The sequence below is a fragment of the Strix aluco genome, chromosome 9 (assembly GCF_031877795.1).
Source record: "Strix aluco isolate bStrAlu1 chromosome 9, bStrAlu1.hap1, whole genome shotgun sequence".
Classification (NCBI taxonomy): Eukaryota; Metazoa; Chordata; class Aves; order Strigiformes; family Strigidae; genus Strix; species Strix aluco.
This window is the reverse complement of record NC_133939.1, coordinates 24,556,188-24,575,379: the sequence shown is the minus strand read 5'-3', so window position 1 is coordinate 24,575,379 and position 19,192 is coordinate 24,556,188. Positions and strand designations below refer to the sequence as shown.

The following is a 19,192-nucleotide window of genomic DNA, read 5'->3' as shown; positions in this document are numbered from 1 at the left end:
CTGGAAGGGGAGGGAAGCTGCCCGTGCGCTGCTCTGATGGAGGAAGACTAGAAATACCATTCAGTGAGTTTGATCAGAAAAGATTTTCAAGCCCCTCTGAGCTGACATGTTCCCCTGCTTATAGTAGGGATTCTGAAACCCATGAAGACATTATTTTACTCTTTTTATTGTGCCTGTGTAGGACATCTTTCTGATTGTGCTCTGAAGTGTATCACACTTCAAGGGTTCTTTCCAGCCCACCAGACTTGTGTGTTTCTGCTGTCTTTCAGCAATAGTGGTGGAAGTTCTTACTAAGGCCCTTGCCTGTCATATCCCAAAATAAGGCCCTTTTCTTGAAGAATGAACTAGGCCTCGAGGTGCAACAAAAATTCAGGAGTCTAGGGAAACACTGAATTTAAGCCCAGCCTTGACTACCTTGCTCAGGTTGATACTTCCATGATCTGGATCTCATGGGAGGTTACATGCTTTAGCACAAAGAAGGGCATGAGTGGCTCCATACATGCAGTTTAGAACTCATGATTCTGTGTGACACTACAATCGGCCTTTGGTTTCAAGCAAGGTAGCATAATCACTGTGAACTGATAAATATCTAGAGTAGTGTGCAAAAATTTTCAGAACAACCAAGGTATATGATCATTATTTCTCACACGAATATTGGAAAAATTAAAATATGGAAGCTTAAATAGATGCTTCTGACCCTGCTGTAGTTCAAGGAAGAGGTGTAATATTTAGCAGCCTCATGGCATTCTCAGTATACTTAATAATTCTTTACGACTATGCTGTCCTAAATATAACACCTCAGATTTCAAAGGGGAGTGTTCCATATACCTTAAGACCTATAAAGGAAGTAATCTTGGGAGAGTTTTGACATTTGTTTTAGTGGAAGCAGGATCAAGCACAAATATTAAGTTAGAATGACATTTAAAAGTGAACAGCAATACTGATCAGTGATCAATAAATCGAGCTGTTCAAGCTGTTTCATTAAGAGACTCCTTTATGCAACGTATTGTCAAATCTGTGGATTTGTACTTGTTTTTTTTTTTAAATTAAAATATGGCTATACCTGTATGAACTAAACCATCCTCATCCTGGTGATGTGGATGGCAAAGCTGACGGATTTCAGCAACATTATGAATCTATCTGCTGGAGATTCAGGTTATATGTATAGCTACAGTACTGCTCAAAGCAAAGTATTTCACATCCTAGTATGAACACTCTCAGTGCTCTAAGGCATCTCAGTGCATTATGGAAAAGAACTCATCTCCAGCAAGATAAATATTTTGCAATGGTTTTTCACAAAAGTGAAAGTTATGACCAAGAAATGATGACCCATTTTTTGATTAAAAAAACAAATCACCCCAGCTCCCCTCCTCCAACAAAACACCTGCACAGGAAATAATATTGTAGTTAAAGTAATGGAGGTTTCAGCTTCAACAAGGAGGATATCCAATATGTGAGACTTGCAGAAAATGGAACTTAAAAGCCTGAGGTTTCAATGCATTGTTTAGAGACAGGGTTGAGGGACTTGGAGGTAGGTAGGTCCAGCTTTTGGGGAAGCTTCTCTTCGAGGGTTAAGTATTCCTGTTCTGTTCCTCCAAGTCTACCTTTGCCTTCTATCAAAATCAGCTATGCCTGCTTGGACTTACTGATTTTATTACTGCAGACCTTATGGATTTGCTGTGAGTTCACTGAGTAACATTTATTACAAGCTTTATATTAGCAGTTACTTTTACAAAATAGGACTTTTCCAGATAAATAGAATCCTTTATCCTAGATAGTACTATCACTGTTCTACTCAACAGCTGTATGATGAATACACTTTCAGAAAATGATAGATTGGATTTTGGAAATATAATTTCATGAGCTCAATTTACCTTATCTGAAAGAAAATTTTATTGGTGCATCACTTTAGAACTTTTCCTTTAAAACAATAAGATGACACTTCTCCATATTCACCCATTTACATAGTGCTGTGCCAAAAAAAAAGTAAATGCACTCTTTCTTTATTTTCCCTTTACAATGTAAGTAGTAAAGACCACCTGTTCCTTTTTGGACATCCTAAAACTTGCTCAGTCCATTTTCCTTGCTTTTCTCTATCCATGCTTGTGTCTTCATCTATCTGTTAGTTATGTTCCTCTTAACAGACACAGAAAAATCTGCCTAGTAGGTACATGTTGGGACATGAGTAGAAATAAAGGGAAGTGTGGGGGCAAAACTGAAGCATCTAGCAGAGACGGAGCAGGAGACAGGGGATGTGTGGCCCTTGGCATTTTAGTTCTGAAGAGTTTGGTGGTTTTGCAGTGTTTGTGAGGACACATTTGCAATAAGAAGTGAGAGTGCCTTGATTTATAGTGATACTGGTTCCTTCAACCAAATGTGAGAAGTTTGCTACATTTCTTTTTCCTGGTGTTTTTCATTCATGTTTTTCCTATACCTTAGGATCAGCTGAAGCTTGACAAATGCAGGTGTTCTTATGACTTGTCTTTGAGCTATACTTCAGCTTTTTCTCTTGCCTCTCTTTGCAATAAGAAATACCTGTTCAAATGTTTTTATAGTTTGGTATGCATTTCAGATACCTACTGCTGAATAAACAAAACTGCCTTCCTAGCTTAAGAAGCCCGAAATGTTTTTTTTGTTTATTTCTTAAAATCTGTTGCAGTACAGAATGTGGTTGGTTGTCATAGTAAAGAAGGTGGCCTGGCATTGAAGTGAGACCATAATTAAAATTATTTTTACTTTTCTCAGGACTTCGAACAAACTGTTAGTTAAACCTTTTCTTAGAGGTATTACACCTAACAAGCTCTCTTGAGAGAGGTGGCAGCAAAGCAGCTAAGCTATCAACAAAAATACCAAATGGCTGCATTCCCTGGGGTTTACTTAAATTTGAAAGTAGATAGGAACTGTGAAGAAATATAATGCAATCTGGTAAAGAAGCAGCATAACTCTAGTGGCCTCAGACACAGTAATGTACCAGTATAAAAATCTCATATTAACCTGGACTGTAGGTAACATCATAAACCACCCTCAAGTTGCTTAGTTTACATTTGTCCTTGATGCATGATCTTCAATGTCTTCTGATGTTGAGATCAGTTATGCTGTAAACTCTATGGAATGAAAACCAGGTCTTTTTACCTGCTGTGGAAGAGGCCCTGTGAGCCTTTTATGGGCTGTCTGTGTGAGATTATGATGTGCTAAATGCAAAATGACCACTGAGCTGAAACAGCAGTCAAACGGTGTTATGGTCTTGGTCTTAATTTTACAGCAGGTTAAGGTTCACTAAGCCACTTGCGGTCTGAGGTTTTCTTTCCCTGCCCGCATGAATATAAGTGTGTGCATGATGGAGTCATAATACTGGTCTTTGGGGATTTGAAGCAAGTGGAGGGGGAAACAGTAATTCTTAGGTGTTTCAAATGTTGCTTAATCTTTTTTAATTTTTTGCTTGTTAATCCATGCAATATTTGTTTTATTGTAATCCTTCTTCAGAATTTGTGAATGCCTTCCAGTGCAGGATCGGTAGTAATGGTTTTGCAGACCCATGGCTCTTTCCCTTTCTACTTCTGAAACTTAGATTGAGATGTAGCAATTCTTTTGTTGTTGTGAGGAGGAGCTTGATACAAGGTTTGTGGTGAAAATCATGCTTGGATTTGAGGAAATGGATGTTTTCCAAAAAGTAGTGTTTTGCCTGATTACTTTTGCTGGCTTTCAGTGGATTCTGGAAGATGATACCCTAAGCCAGATCTTCTTCAGTAAGAAAGAATGCAGCTCTTCATCGAGTTATCCAGAGACCTCAATCTGTATTATTATATTACATTCTCAAAAAGGAGCATGGTAATGTGGTGATTCATAGGTTTGGACAACAGCTTTTGAAGCAGCAGGGGACAAATCTGTTGATTATTGCTGTATGCAGCTGTACATCTCTCTGCTTTAGCAGTATGCAGTGCTCCAAGTGCTCTGATAGGATGGCAGAGCATCAGGGAGAGCTTACTCGGTGAGGCTCCGATAAACCTAGCCTCGCTGTATTTCTGTTTCAGGATGGTGGGGGACAGAGCAAATTTGCTTTGGAAGTCATGCTGGTGTGAGTTTGTTGTCCTCTGCCTGAATAGTATGAGAAGGCAGTCAGTTGCATGGGAATAGCATGAGCTGATATGGCTCTGGCTTAACAGCTGCCTGGCTGAGACCGCAGCCTGGAGAGCAGGGTGCTTGCAGCTACCTGGGTTGTCTTGCCAGTAGTGAGCTAGAACATGGGTTACCATTGACTTTCAGTAAGAGCAAAGCTTCCAGGGACCCGAGTTGCAATGTTACCTAGGTGCACCTAGTAGCCTTTTTCAAAATTGCTAACATGCTTAAATATTAGACTTCAAGGCCCTTGAACAACCTGGTCCTTGTATATCTTTGGAGCTAGGTAGCAGACCATTCTAAATGTTTTGGGGTAATCCCATTGACTATCTGTCTCCATTATTATGCATTCATACACATCGGAAAATCTGGGATCAGGTTGTTGGTGTCTTGACTGTTGGACAGTTATGAGAATTGTAACTTGCAAGAATAGATCTACACTTTACATAGTGCCCCTGAAGTCATGAAGCTTTAAATTTAGTTTGAACTGCAGAATTCCTTCAGAAAACATTTTCTTATTATTTAGGATTTATTACAATCAGATTTTTTAGAGTATTAGGGGACATTTACTTGTATCTTCTAGACTACTTGATGTTTTCATTGGAGCAGAGATGGTCTGTGGTAAAAGGGGTTACAGAACATCCCACACTGATGCGCTGATGGTATTGTTTCAGTTCATACACAGGTGTGCACATACATGCAGCAGGGATCCTACTACAAACAATTCCAGCTTGTCAGGAAAGGTTTATCTCCAACTTTGCTTGAAATGCCTCTGTGATTCAGGGCCACATGCTGGTTAGTTATCTTCTCTGTTAGTCTGTATATGTGTACATGCAAGAATGGGATGCTGCCAGATTGCTATGTTAAATATTAAATTATCAGACACACTTTTAAAAAAGTGTGTTATTGGAGTTGGCTCAAGAAATTAAAGACAAAGGGTTACAAAGCTGTCTTCACGGGCTCTATTGCATCCTTGAAAATAGCTTCATAATTACTTAATGCACGTGTGTGTGTGCCTGTGTCCAGTTATTAGCTGATAATAATGTTTGTTTTTTAAAAAACCCAAAAATCAACCTTAATGAAACAGTTTTAACGTCTGAGTAAAATACAGAGAATGAGGAGTACCAGTGTAAAAGATGGTGTTGCATGCAGATTCCAGTCAGTTTGTGTGGCTTTTGTAACTATTCAAAACTGAAGTCATGCTGAAGGCATTAAGGTGGCTCATTTTTAGACAAATATGCGAAAGAAATGGTGGTTACAACAAGGTGCTCAAACAAATTTAAAAATGTTACCTCTTCTGGCAGTTGAGGTGTGTATATTTAGCAGGAACTCAGGAGCAGGCAGTGAGCAGGCATATGCCTGTGTTCACTTTCAGCTGCCTTCCTATCCAGAGCAATAATAATTCCCAGTTTACAGGGATGATTTTTCTTGAGGCTGTTGGTGGTTCTTGTGTAGTGTCTCCTGTTCAAAAAGTAGTAAACCAGGCTCAGTAGTATCATTAGGCTTTAAATGGGGCCAGACTGCTGAGAGAGTGCTCTATTATTTGGCAAGCCAGGTAGGCATCATTAGCTAGTAACTCCTAAACTGCAGCCTAAATCTGCAGTTTCTGTGTTTCACCACCCAAAATGTAGATTCAATCCTGATGTGAAAGACAGGAAATGTGGATCAGATTTCATATGATGCCTCTTCATTCCTTTTCTGATAGAAAACTAGTGAAACGAATTTATTGTCTTGCTCTTTTATAAGGGAAGAATGGTGCCTGACTGGAGAAGAAACTGTTAACAACCCCTAGAAATATGGATGGCTTTTTTAAGGAGACTATATATGTATACATAGGTGTATCTTTCATGTACCTACAGGCAAAAAAATGTTTTTTGTTTCTGTGAAGGTCAGTCTGGAATGATTAATTTGGAAAAGGAATGATCTAATTCCAGTATTACATACTGAAACAATGAAGCTTTATAGTCCATTGTTTTGTATATAAGACTCCTATGACAATATAACTTTAATGACTGTATTAAAATGTCATTAATGTGTTTAGTAACTACTCTTCTATGATCCATTAATTATAGTAGATGAAATTAGATATGAATGGAACTTATATTCTGAATTCTAAAAGACTAACTTTATTTGCAATAACTCTTAAGTGTGTAATCCTCAAGTTCTGGTTTTAAACTCTTATTTGATAGTGTAACAAAATTGGTAATCCAATGTTTTAAAAAATTAGTACTGATAAAGATTTCATTTCATAACGCCTTTTGTTGATGCTATATTACATTAGTGTGCTGTTTTGCAACAAATCAATATGAATTTAAATGAAATAATCTGCTGCATCCTGTAAGAGCAGGGAATTATTGTGATACTAGTTTAAGTCTTTTCTTATTTACAGCATAGTTGGTCACCTCTAATAGTTTACTTCTGACTTGGATCAATATAACCAAAAGTAACATCATGTTCATAAGAAATAAATAAATATGCATGTTAATTTTGGTATAATTTCTGGTCAATTATGGCAGTCAAATGGCAGGATCTTTCCTTCTCCACCATTAAGCTTGCACATGGGTGGGAGACAAACTGAGATCAACTCTTGGCCCTGTTTCAGAGAGGACAGTAAAGCAAAAGTAAATCAATGGATGGTATAGCTGCATGTGCCCTGGGGTTGTGATAGTGGCTCTAGTATTTTGATACTTCTATCTATCTAAAGCAGTCTTAAAACTTTAAATCGATAACCTTTCCTATCTACATGTAAGTTTCTGAATTTTTGATTTGTAGGAGAACCAGCAACCCTCATATGCTTAGTTGCCTCTTCCTTCCTGTTGTTGGTTCTTTACATAACAAAATTTTTAGACCTATCTGTACTGTGGCACAGCAGAAGATGAGAAGGAGCTAATTTACGCTTCACTCAATGTCCCTTTTGTAGGGAGCTCCACATGAGCAGGTCTGTCACTTTTTCTGTTGCATTTCATTAATTTTAGGGGGATTAAATTCATGTTACAATTTGTGGTAATCTGCATTAGAATCAGATTCATTTATGATTCATTTCTAAGTTTTGGTTTGATCTTTTTTTGTTTGTTTTACAGTTTGAGTGAAGCTTGAAAGAAGGCATCACAACAAAGTGCATGGAAGCTACTAACAGAAACAAATTTCGTGTCAAAGCTGTTGTGGCTATAAAGTTCAGTAGAAGTGAACAGTAGAGGAAAACTGTTACTTAATAGTATCTGTTGCATCTTAAAAATTTCAAATTAAAATGTTGTTTTGCATCTTTCCCAAAAATCCAGATAGTAAAAACTACTTGGGGTGTTATTACTGCTGTGAATGTTAATTAACTTACATTTATTCTAGTTTAATGGAAGTTGCACAGTTTATCTGAATAAATGTACTTGATATCGCTTCCCATGACCACCCAATCCAATGACAAAACTCTTACTGATTTCTACAGGAGATTAGTTGGCCTGTGGTAAACCCGGTGAGTCTTATAGGTACTGTGTTGTGGAAAGATGACTTCATGTTCAGCGCACTGCATGATTGCATAAAAGTTTTCTGTAGGCATTGTAGATGTGCACACTTTATTCTGCCAACGGCATGTTTCTGTTTTTACTGCCAGTGTTGTTCTGGATCCTTTGCTCTAAAAGCTTTCTCTTTTTCTCACAATCAGCAAATTCATTTTTCTTCCCACTACTCTCTCATATCCCTTGTGTTTCTAATTAACATTTCAAAATCGCTGCCTGTCCTCTGTTCTGAACAATCTGTGCTTGTTTGCGTTCCAGTAGCACACCTTTACTGTGAATGCAACACCAATTAATATTATTTTCAGTAGTTAAAAATAAATAGTTTCCATGTATGGGTTTATTCTCAAACTGTAATATATTCACTAGTTTCTATCAGACAGGCCTTGAGTCCTAAGAGCTGGATTAAGCAAAAGTTTTAAACTATTTTTTGACTGAGTAAGCAGATATCTTTGTCTAATCAGTTAACCATGGTGCACTTCTTTATAGCTTCCTATAGGAGTAAAGAATTAAAAAAGGCGAACTGTACATAAATATCTCAGAAGATATCTATTGTTTGTTAAAATGTGCTTCACCTAGAAAAATATTCTTAATCTGCAGATTTCCTGTTTGCTTTCAGGTTACCAAATCATATGTGAATATGAATTTCAAAGGTAAAGCTTAATCACTGAAAATATTTTTCTGCTTTTTGCTTGTAGTTTTACTGTACTGCTTTTTTCTCTTAAACTTGATCATCTAAAGTAATACCAGTAATGATGTAAGGGATAAGGTGAAGGCAGATTATATAGCTAAATGCTTTGAAAAATAGCTTTATGAGTTAAAATTCGCTTTCAAAACTTTCAGAACCATCTAATTTCCTCAAGAAAATGTCTTTAGCATACTCTCACCCTTATTTAAAAAAAAACAGAACTATTTATCTTTTCTGAGTAGCAATAAGACATGACTTAACCAAGAATGCATAGAAATTATCAAGATGCAAAGCAGAGATATTATATGTAAACATGTTTATGCCTCTAACAATGAAAAAGAGGAGACTTTTTTGGCAGAAGACATCAGACTAACAGCAGCAAAATAAAGGACGTTTTCAGGTGAATACTTTTTGTCTGTTTATCAAAGGCTTCCTTTGAATGTTAGCTTTGGTATTTCTGATCCAGAAAAGACTTTTGGTAATGTAATTTAAGTATGATCTTAGTTTCTTGCTCTCATGCTTGGTTAGGTATCTCTTAGTGTAAGCAAGACTAGAACATCTGGAGATATGTGGCAGCCTGTTTGAGGACACTTAGTTTATGGCTCAGTAAACATCCAAGATGAGAGATGGCAGGGTGGTCCTCTTCATGAGAGCTGTGAAACAGATAATTGTCCAAAGCTACTGTACTTGCAAGTTAATGAACAGAACCATGTAAGTAATTCTCACTATATGAGGTCAGTGTCACCTTGGTCCCTGTTGCCAAGCACTGATAGATCTTGAAGCATAATACCTTTTTGCTTCTCAGCTGTGCAATTGTGTGACATAAGTACGGTGTCTGTAGTTTTATTTCAGAACGTGCAACTGTTTTTGTAACTTAAAAGCAAATTCCTGCACTTGGAATTTTACAAATGTATCAGTGGTGTTTCCTTTTTTAAGAAAAAAATAATGTATTTAAATGTATGCTAGATCTGACCCATGAAAAAAGTACTTCACAACCCCCCCCCCCTTCATGAAAACTGTTCATGAGGCTCTTAAAATTGCATCTTCTTTGATAACTCCAAGAAGTTTGTATGAGATGTAATGTTATAACTTGTCAAATTTAAACACAGAATTGCTGTTCTCTGAGCTGCAATAATACTTGTGAGGAGGGGTCTCCCAGTATATCTTTGGTAGTTAGTATAATTCAACACTTACTGCTTTTGCTATACATTATTTTTTTTGTGGATAAATTAGCCGGCTTTACAGAACTTGTTTGATAGCTGTAAGCATCTCACTGTGTTTTCTTCTGCATAGAAGGAAAATTTGGGTCTAATATCAGGCCTCAGAACTGATGGGAAGGAATAATTGTCCTTTGAAATTGAGAGGATTTATCAAATGCTTGAAGCTTAGGAATCAAGTTGGGAATTTGTCGGAAACTAGTCCTCTAGTTTTGTGAATCTGAGGCTTGCAGCTCTAGAGAAATCCAAAACACTAAATTAGCCAAATCATGGTATTGCTCTCAGTTTAAGTATTTAAATCAAGGTTGTATGTATCATGCTAAAAGATGTGATCCTGCTCAGCTAGATGCATATGGGCTCAATGCAGAAATTACCGAGTTAAATTCTTTTGGCCTTGTAGAAGGTCAGTCTGGGTGATCACAGTTGCCCTCTATAAATGCTGCTTGTCAAAAATAGACATTCAGCTGAATGCATTTGAAGAAGCACGAAACAGCATTTATTAGAAATAGGATGTTGATAGATGACATGAGTGGGAATAAGCAGAGAATTTTGGAACTATGCAATTAGACTGGATGGATAAAATGAATGGCTTTAGGAAACTGATGAAAAAATTGCTGGTTTCATTTAAACTTGAAAGTAACATTGGTTTATCTTTTTAAATAAAAATATTCTAAAACTTTAATGCATATATAGTTGACTGTTGCAATTATGAGCTTTGCAAAACCTAGTGGAGTATCTCTTTCTTTCCGCATATATTTATTATACAAAAGAGGATTCCATGCATACAGTTCTTGTTTGAGCTCCAATGTGCTTAAAGAATCTGGTTGCCAGGGCAAGAGGAAGAGGGAAGGGGTAGGAAAGGGAAGGTTAAGGAATCTGAAGACAGGCTCCCAAATGCATACCACAAAGTCTGAATGTGCCATTCCTGTGTACACACCTGCGCTTAGTTTGTTTTAGGCACTGTTGCACCTGAGTGGAGTCAAGTGGCAATAAAAGAAACCTTTATATTGGCTGTTTGTTTTCGGAAGAGTTTCAGATACTTGTGAATTCAAAACTTATGTGGTAATCTTTGGGTGTTTTTTAGTGAGCTAAGAAAAACTTATACTGCTCATAAAGAGCATGATTAAATCCTTAGTGATACTAGTGTTACACAAAAAATGCTGAAGTTAAGCAAAATGACAATGTCTCTATTGTCTTGATCATGAAAAAAATAACTTCGAATAAGTATAAATGCAAATGTTTTTAAACCAGACAGGCGTTCTTTAATATGCAGCATATTTGTCTTGTTTTCTGGGTACTTTTGCTATTTCCCTTGGTGATATTTACAATTGAAATGTACTGCTAGTCTGATAGGATGTTACTTCCTATTTTCTCTCTCAAAATATCCATAAACAGAACAGCGAGTGGCTTAGGAAGATGTCATTTTGTGCACTGGTTAGTGACTGAATAATACACTTTAACCTTGGATAAGCTGGGAGTTTAGAATTTAATTAATGGCATAGTTCTACTGTTTGGCTTATTCTTATGAACTGCTGGTCTTTGTCCCGTTGCTTTCCATGTAGCTCCATGTGGGAAGCAGCTAGCTGCTCAAACAAAAATGGACTTACAGGAGTAGTGCCTTGATTTGTATAGGAAATATACTGGGTTGCCCGTCATGAACCCTAATTGCCTTAAAATATGTCAGAATTTAGTAGTGACTTCTCCCATACCTGGAAATATTTAAATAGATGCCCATGGGAAGATTGAACAGAGTAAAGCAAATTGAATTGGGTTTAAGGATTCGTGACCTTTCTGTCTTACATATCAAATTCATTTTTCTCAAATGCTGTTCATATTGTGCTGCATATTAATTGCATATTGCGTATTCTTTCTTCATAATATACCACTGATAATAACATAAAATTACATTTTTAATTCCCAATGATACCTTAATTTAATGTTTCATTTACTTCTCTTCTTTAACTAATCTTCTGTCCTCTGAACAAATTTGATTAAAATCGTTGCATTTATTAAAAAGAAATGGGCTAAAATAGATCAGCTTGATCCCACAAGGAGTCAGTATTAAAAAATCTTTTCTGGGGTATGCCTTTAGTTGCGTAGCAGATTTTAGGGGAGGAGATAGCTGATTAAAGCTCAGAAATAGCTAGGATATAGAAAAGTGGAAGAAATTATCTGCTTTAGTTACTACTTTCTCATTTTCCAGGAAAGCCATTCTACTTTTTCCTTTCCCTTGTCTCCCGAAGCTCTAGTAATTCTGAATTTGTGAGATTTGGGATGGGATGTGGGAAAGTGAGGAGTGAGTTCAGGTGATCTATTCTGCTTACCTCTTTTTCCTAGTGCTGTTTGCCAGGACGCCGTCTTTCAGTCTTCACCAGCTGTCAGGCAAGTGAAGAGAACGCACTCTGGGCTCACTTCCCTTTTGTGTCTCTCAGGCTGTGCAGAGTCTGGGATAGGATCTTTAGGATGGGATAATGCAGCCATGTAAATGGCCCTGCTGCTCCAATTTGATGTTATCTCCTGGTCCAAAGAGGCTTTCTCAGTTGTGACTCCAAAGCAATCAGAAAAGCCTTGTATATGTTCCGTCATGGGAAGAAGGCTCTTCAGGTTAAATGTTCCCCTTTCACTGTATAAATGGAACCATGAAGCTATTTCACCAGCATGCAGCAAGTTTTTAATGTTTAGACCTTGTTTCTTTACATGCTGAAGTGAAGATATATTGCAGTGCTATCCGGATGAATTGCTACAACTGTGAATGTCAGTCTTGCCGTTTTTATGATGCAGTCAGTATGTCGCACTTCACTTGTGCCAGCAGTCATAGTTCTTGAAATCTTGCAGTGCAATCTTACTAAGTGGTTCTGTGTAGATGCCTCAAAATCCTCACTTTGAAGCTTTTGGGGAAAAGGGAAAACCAGAAAGTTCAGAAATGTGCATTGATTCTTGGCGGAGGTTATTTGCTGATTGAGCACGTCGTCTTTGGTGTTTGTACAAGACAGAAATCTTAAGTTTGTATTTACATTTAGAAGTTCAATTAATGTTTTGTAATTTGTAACTTTACACTTATTTTGTTACTTTGGCTTTGATTTAAATTGTTAGTGGTTTAACCTTCTTAATTTTCTATTGAATTATGTGATTATCTTTGCCCATTTGATGCTGTTCATTTCTGTGTAACTAGGATGTTGTAATCTTGTTTCTTGGTCTGTGAGATTGAGTTAATGATATCTTTTTAGGAAGTATGATATAACATTGTTAACTGATTGGCTAAATTAGTAGGGAGGAGCTCACTTATCAGTGAGTAAAATTTAAGCATAGTTATTTTCCAAAACTAGCATTATGAAGAAACACTTTTTAAATACTTGCCTTTATTTTTATGGTTGTCCCTCTGTTCTCATTGTATGGCTGATTAACTTCATTCAAAAACATTTGCTGCTCATATAATGACCGAACTTTTTTGGAAGTGTGAGTTAGGGAAATTTAATGCGGTCTGTACTGGCTTTTTTAGATCCTTTGAGCACACATTAAGTAGGTTAGCTGCTCACTTGTTAAGCACTTTCAACAGTGTGAATTAGCAAGCATCTACTTTACTGTATGCACCTATTTCTCATATCCATTCTAATTTTCATTCATGATTAGTTCTATCTCTTTCTGACCCCCTGCTTTGGTTCTGCAAATTCTTAATTAATTTTGTGATGCCACAACTTAGTACTGTATCCCCATAGCATTAGGCTTTACCTCATCATCAAAACTACAGCTGTTTCTTCTTGGTCATGAGTGTAAAAGGTTGTTTTCTAAAGCCCAGTGCACCTCTGTCAGTCCTTCAGTCAGGAAGGAGCTGATTATGTCAGAGCTATGGCAATTCGATGGCTCAGCTGGGAGGCAAAACTAACTCTGTGGAATGGCTCTCAGCTCCAGTGATGAGGCACTTTTCCTTTTTTTCCTTTTTTTTAGGAAGATTCTTGGCCTGGTTTTGTAGATGTATGTATATTTGTGTGTAATGTATGTATATTTCTGTGTAGAAGAGTAATACATAGTAATGGTTCTGTCAGGCCTCATGTCTGTAACATGTAGATTCCTCACTGTAAACAAAGTGAAAACTTTGTTACTCTCCTACTGTGTGCAGGAAATAATATAGAAATATCTGTTGGCTGTTCGGAAGTGGGAAGGAAGGTCTTTGTGAGATGAGGTGACATGCTGAAGTTTTTTTAATTTTAGTGAAACAATCATAAACTCCTGAATTTAATAAATGTCAGATAGAAGACTAGATAATGATGCTTTTAGCTGAATTTTATTCATTTGGGTTTTTTCCTTTCTTGCTAACATCTGAATAATTGTAGCTTCTAGTGCTTTTGTGAGGAAGAATGTTTCAGGAAATACGTATGTTTTTCCTTGAAAACTAGCGTGAGAAAAAAGTGCCTTTGGGATACTGGGACTGTTCCATTGTCTAGGAAATAGTGTGGCAAAGTACTTATCTCACATCCAGTGATAACCTCATAGAATTTTTCAGATTGAAGGACTGCACTTAAGAAGTGGCACCACTTCATGCCATCTGACAGTTTAGTAGTGGACCCTAGATGTAAAGCAAGAGGTGGCAGGAGCAAGCAAGTAAAACTGTCATTTGTGCAACATAGGTAGCCTTGCCTCTATCTGCTTATTTTCTGTCACTTACACAGTTCTCTTCTCATCCTTGTCTGACAACCCTTTATAACTTGACTCAGTCTGTACTATTACTTTCATTTCTTGCTATTACTTCATTCTTCCGTAAGATTCTTTTCTTAAAACTTTGAGTAAGAAATCTGTCTTAAGGGAAATACAGGTTTTGTATTGACTAGAAGGAGATTTTGGCACTTCAATCTTACGCTGTTATGTTTCTTTTGCAGAGCTCTTCTGATCCAATCTGTCAAATGGTTCTTTTGCAATTTGCATAGATCTTCAGTTTGCATATGTGCATGTGATAACAGTTGCCAGTGTTAATAACTTAAGAATGGGTTGAGAGAGTTGCTATAAAATACATTCTTTATTGGTGCTTATTTTCAGACTAGGCATCAACCCTTTTGTGAATGACAAATTGGTTACTCGTTAATGTCACATGCAAAAAATCATGCATATATCAGTTTGACAATAACTGTTTTTAAATAATTTTACAAAAAGTTCATAAAGAATTTTGGCATGATATGAGCATAAACCACTAATAGTGCTACTGCCTTAAGTTACTTCATCCCAAAAGGAGAATGGTTTAAGTGGTACTTATTTCCCCCCCACACTTAGTCATGAGTGAATCATCCTGGACAATCTGCATGGATTAAGAATAGAGGTACAATAATGAAATTTTTATCACTTAAGTAGTTGCCCTCTGGGTTCACCAACTTAACTGTTGGTCCTGGATGAACCTTAGTTCATCCAACTGAATACAAAATATTGTCTTGCGGGCATTTTTCTTGTGTGGTTATTGATTGTGAAGACTAGAACTCATAAATAACCTTCATTATAGTAGTTTTGACAGTATATTTACAGATACTTGAAATTTGATTTTGAGATAACATTTTTTGAGATAACAAGTGATACCAAGTAAAACTATATTCTCAAACTTAGTAAGGAACCTTCAGATGGGTATAGCTTCCTAATTTTCACTTATATATTCAGTGTGTTAAAACAATTAAAAAGAAGAAACATTCTAAACTAGTAACATTTCTAGGTACTTCACTGTCCTCTATATGAGATAGCTAATTGATCTATAGCTTGCTTACATTCTGAAAAACACTCCTTGACAGTATATTCTTTCTTAATAAAGGCTTAACTATTTGTAGGTATTACAGGAAAACCTAGAGTACATGGCTTAGTCCAGTTTAGGCCTCTATTTTTGCAAGGTGTTATATAAGCAGTAGAGAAATTCCATCACCCATACAGCTTATTTTCTAAGTATACCAGGCTGGTAAAGGGTATGATCAGAAGCATGGAGAATACAGACCCACCTACGTTTGGCAGGCCATTGAAAAACCCAGATTTTTGGCTATGAATTAGTTGGTCAGTGATGCTGCTATAGGCATTATGTTAACGTCAGGAGGCATTTATTGAGGAGCTGATCTCTACTGTGCTTTATTGCCAAGAATCATTCCATAAAAAGACATTTGTCCAAAATAACTCACGTATTAGATTTGATGAGCTGCAGCAGATTGATAGAAAAGAAAATGATCTTATGAAGGCTATGGTAGTGCAATATAGTAGTAGAGTTATAAATTGAATAAATTTATTTTCAGTTGCATAATAGATATTGGGACTAGATCAACACCTGGGTATCAGATATAACTGCATGGCTTCTGTCCAAAGTAGTTTGTTTCATAGTTCTTGACGGATGATTTTGAACAACCTCTATTTGAGTTCCAGGAAATTGATGAGTTTATAGGAGAATGTGCACCTTTCTGGTTACAGTTGTTCAGTGTTAATATCAATGTGATTTTGCAGGGTAAATGCTGATAAATGAAAAACATTCATTTCTATTGTGAGGAATAGTAGAATTTTAAGGCCACGTTTCTGTGTGTGTATCCTAAAGTAGTAGACTGTGTACATCCAGTACTCTGGATAATGAGAGCTTTGGTGTGTAATCACCAGCAGGGAAAGAATTAGCTTTTTGGAAGTCTTTGTTAATGAATACACATGTGCTGAAAGATTATAAATGGCAGCCTTTTTGATGGAGTCAGAAGAAATATCCAGATGAAAGCTTTTATATTATAGAACAGATGCATCAGGTTAGTTCTTTAGCTGGTTTAATTTGACATATTGATGACATGGATTACTCTAGCTAATGACCTGGAGATTATTTAGGGGTTTGCATGCTGTCTTTTTCAGAAAATATGAAGGGGAAGTCAGAGACCACTTAATTAGAAGATGTGAAACACTGAGCAAAAAGGAGGATAATTTAGTTAAAATATGAAGATGGAAGAATAACACTTTAACCATACTGCCTTGTAGTAAGATTACATTATACTGCCAGGGTATTGGAGGAAACCATATGCCTGCTGTCTGAGACTGCAGCGTGGAGATGTATGGGAATCTCACCATACACCACTCTACTGGTCTCTTATCTATTCTAGTGTGACAAATAATTCTACTCAGCTTGTCAGCGGTGACAGCTGAGACTTTTTGCTTAGATGCCTTGACAGTGCTTGTATTAAGCAGCCAGGGCCATACACTCCATTAAGTTTTTGTAAAATGAACTGTCTGCTACTTGCTGTCTCAGTGATACTGGCAGCATTTGTGAGCTATAATCCTCTCCAGCTGGAGGCTGCCCGAGCAAGTGCCTTCAGCCACCTGACAGGTAGTGAGTTGGGACGTTTTTAGTGGAGTCTTTGGGGCACAATATTTTCTTAGATAGACAAGATAGGATTCCACTGACAGCGGATGGTTTAAATGATGGTCAAAATATATTGTAGAAGACAATGAACTTCTCTGAAATGAAAACAGACAAAAAAGTATTGGTTTTTGATGCACAAGCAATGGCCATATGTAAATACCTGGAAGGTACTGCTGTATGGAGACATGAGATGCTGTCTGCGTACCACTTAAATCTTGTCATGCTATTGCTCCGTATACCACCTACATCACACTAGATAAGTTTAAAAATACAGCGACTTTTAGAGTTGGGAATTTATTTTTATGGAAGAGAAATACCAATAGAGTCGAGTTTTATCTATAACTGCAAATGTAGCCATTTATAGCCTGCTGATAAATAGCACTGAAGGTCTAGTTATTGAATTCTTCATTAAATATATGGAATAAATTTCAGAATGTGGTTCCCTTCCTTGATATCCCTGCTGTGCCAAGGTACTGTGTGTTGTTGTGGTTGAACTTCTGCCTGTAGCAGATGGTGTAGCATTACAGATTCTCCAGTGATGACGTTGCAATGCCTTGGTCTCTGGATATATGGGTTATTCCACTAACGTCTCTCAGTAACACTGTTGGAGAAGTTTAATTTTTGTTCAGTTCCCAAAGGTGAAACATGAATAACATCTACTTCAAACTTTCTTTTGGAAAGTGTTTTTAAAGTCTGGATTTAAAGGCATTTTCTGGATGTGGATATGCCCTTGTGCACACTTGTGCAAGCACACCAGTTATACAAAATAGTTTACTGAATGTTATACTAAAATCAATAGATACTTCAGAAACCTGCATTCGGTTTTGAAACAATTTCCCCATAGAATGTAAATAATAAAAACAGAAATGGGGATTTGGAAATTTTAAAAATTCTACTTGGTGTTTGAGTTGAACATATGACTTAAATCAGTATTTCTTATTCACTGTATGATGTCTGTTCTGTTTTATTTGGGCATTGCAAGAGTTTGAAATAAGAGCAAACTGCTTGTTGACAGAAGAGCAGCAATATAGAGGTGAAATGAAGATGAGAGTCCAAATGGAAATTCTGAGTTCTTTCGATTTCCTTATAAATCTCAGTCTATCTTTTATTTTGCTACAATTCATTCTTACATAACTATGTAGCATATATTGACATTATATACATTAATGTAGGATGTGATTGATACTACTGTGCATGGTGCTATTGTGAGCTGTGGTTCACACAAACCAGCTATGAGGATTTCAAGATGGTCAGTATATGCTATTGCATCTAAGGCATTTCAGTATCTCCGTCAGGAATAGTTACTTTCAGAGCTCTAACTTAACTGTAAAAGTTTGTGCATCCTATTTTAAGTCTTGGCATGAAACTTCTCACCACAGGAGAACATACAGATTTTTTTACATCTAACACTATTTCCCCTTCCACTTCAGTGATTGCAAAATGGAGCTTGGCAGACTTACAGTATAATATGTGGGTTATAACATGCATCTTAGGCCACATATATGTGTTTGCATTTTTTAAATGTTAGAAGTGATGGAACCAATTTATTTAATGCACTTCGTGTGGAAAAAGCACATACTGAATATTAAAAGAGCAAGTCTTGGGAAAATCTGAAAGAATGGGGAGCCACAGGCCAATAACTGACTTAACACAAGGAAATGTGCACTGAAAAGGATGGATTGAGCAATTGAAGATGGGATTATAATATGATGAGTTGCAGCTGGTTCAGGAGAAAGACTGGCACTAAAGCTAAGCCTGATTCTTCAAAGCCTGCCAGAGGTTAGAAAAACGGAAACAAAACTTCTTGGCTGAAGTTACGAATGAGTTCTGTTGCAGCCTAGATGTGCAATCTAGATGCCCTGTGTTTGGGGGCAGGTTATGTTTTGTTCTTCATTCCAGTATGTATTCCTGCAGCCCCCAGAACAGATTTGTTTGAGTATGACTTCTTACATGAACAATATTATATTGACATAAGAGTTATTGCAACTACATGCATGTGCTGTTGCAAGGCTGTGCTGCTCTGGCAGTACTGGTATAATAATAATGTGCTGTTACTGTCTGAGACAGTGATGGCTTTGCTTTGGGTAATGGTAATGTCAAGTGTAAGTTATAGCCGTAATTCAGAACAGATGTAGGTCCTAGGTCTGCACTGAAATCTGAGCAGTAGGAAACTCACTCCACCTACGGCCATATAGTTTGGGACATGAGTCATGAAGATGGAGAGTGAACAAAGAGGGCTGTATCTGGATCCCTGTCTCCTCTCTGTCCCTCTGAGTATTAATTTGTAGTCAATTATCCTCTACATGCTTGGTGCTCTTTT

General features: G+C 37.0%; 1 protein-coding gene across 1 annotated transcript in view; it reads left to right on the top strand.

Annotated features, from left to right (window-relative positions):
- The window catches only part of NAALADL2 (N-acetylated alpha-linked acidic dipeptidase like 2), a 489,903-nt gene that overhangs the window by 34,163 nt on the left and 436,548 nt on the right, over window positions 1–19,192 (top strand). The gene's annotated exons all lie outside the window — the stretch shown is intronic.